Source organism: Etheostoma spectabile, chromosome 16 (assembly GCF_008692095.1).
Source record: "Etheostoma spectabile isolate EspeVRDwgs_2016 chromosome 16, UIUC_Espe_1.0, whole genome shotgun sequence".
NCBI lineage: Eukaryota > Metazoa > Chordata > Actinopteri > Perciformes > Percidae > Etheostoma > Etheostoma spectabile.
The window spans coordinates 23,640,150-23,641,386 of NC_045748.1; the positions used below are offsets into that span (position 1 = coordinate 23,640,150).

A 1,237-nucleotide genomic window follows, 5' to 3' on the forward strand; every position below is an offset into this window, starting at 1 on the left:
TGGCACTGTTTGTTAGAGATATTGGCAAATAGAACGTCATGGAGTGACCAAGGCTCTGTCAGAGCACTTTCTCAGGTACGCTAGCAAACAGACACATCTGGGCTCAACCAAGGTAGGAGGGGTCTCAACACGAAGGACCAAAAATGATATTTGAAGTTGGGAACTGAGAGGTCACCATCCTCTTTCCTTCTCTGTAGTGTAGGCATCTTAAGTCGTAGATATTGCTGATGCCGCCAGCAGGAGGGGTTAGAAGTAGCATAGAGTTTACAAACTTAATCCTGGGTAACACATTCATTTAAACCACTAAGATACGGGCTTGGATAGACATGGGGAGACCGCATATATTGAGAGATGATGTGTATTACGACTGCATATTGGTGACACCATAATTGATTGACGGATGGCTTGAGCCAGCAGCTCTACAGAACTGATGAATAATGCAAGACTCAAGGTGCAGCCTTGGCGGGAGGATCTATTAACTGGAAATAGAGAGGAGGAGGTGCAGGTAGTAATAAAATTGTCCAAGCTAGCTGATTCCTTTACGGATAACTGAGGCAAGTCGAGCTGATTTAACCAGCTGTCACAGTGGGATTTATCCAAATTTACCTCCAAAGTTTTTGTCACTTTTCCTGATGATCTTTATAACTTTTTATGATGTCTTTGTCTGATCATTTAATTTACATGTGAAGAGCTTTGTCTCCAGAACCATCCACATTAAGTTTTTTTTACAATTTGGTTGAGAGAAACCCAAATTTCTGATATAGAAACTATTTGAAAATGGGTCAAATTTGAACCAAGGAGTCTGCCCTCTGCTCTCAACTCCCTTAGCTTTTAACATCCGTGGATACTTGCATTCCAATTCATTCTATTAATGTCTATATTCTAATAATAATAATTTTAAAAAAACAGTGTGAGCTGTGGCATTTTAATTAAGTTAGTTTAGGTTAAACATTCTGACTAACAATTCTGGCTGTCTATCAGGGTGATATGCATGAAGCTTGATTTTGCATTATTTCCTACAGGACAGTGAACGCTGCACACATTTATGTGGCTCTAGAGCGGCCGCCTGCCAATTGGAAGGTTGGTGGTTCGATCCCAGGCCCTGCTGCAGTCCCATGTCAAAAAGAGCCCCTAGTAAGACACTGAACCCCGGGTTGCCCCCGATGCTGCGTCGTTGGAGTGTGAATGTGTGTGTGTGTTTATCTGATGAGCAGGTGGCACCTTGTACAGCAGCCTC

General features: G+C 42.4%; 2 protein-coding genes across 2 annotated transcripts in view; one reads left to right on the forward strand and one right to left on the reverse strand.

Annotated features, from left to right (window-relative positions):
* Window positions 1–1,237, forward strand: part of dqx1 (DEAQ box RNA-dependent ATPase 1) — a 39,291-nt gene that overhangs the window by 31,910 nt on the left and 6,144 nt on the right. The window lies entirely within an intron of this gene.
* The window catches only part of smyd1a (SET and MYND domain containing 1a), a 22,522-nt gene that overhangs the window by 4,853 nt on the left and 16,432 nt on the right, over window positions 1–1,237 (reverse strand). The gene's annotated exons all lie outside the window — the stretch shown is intronic.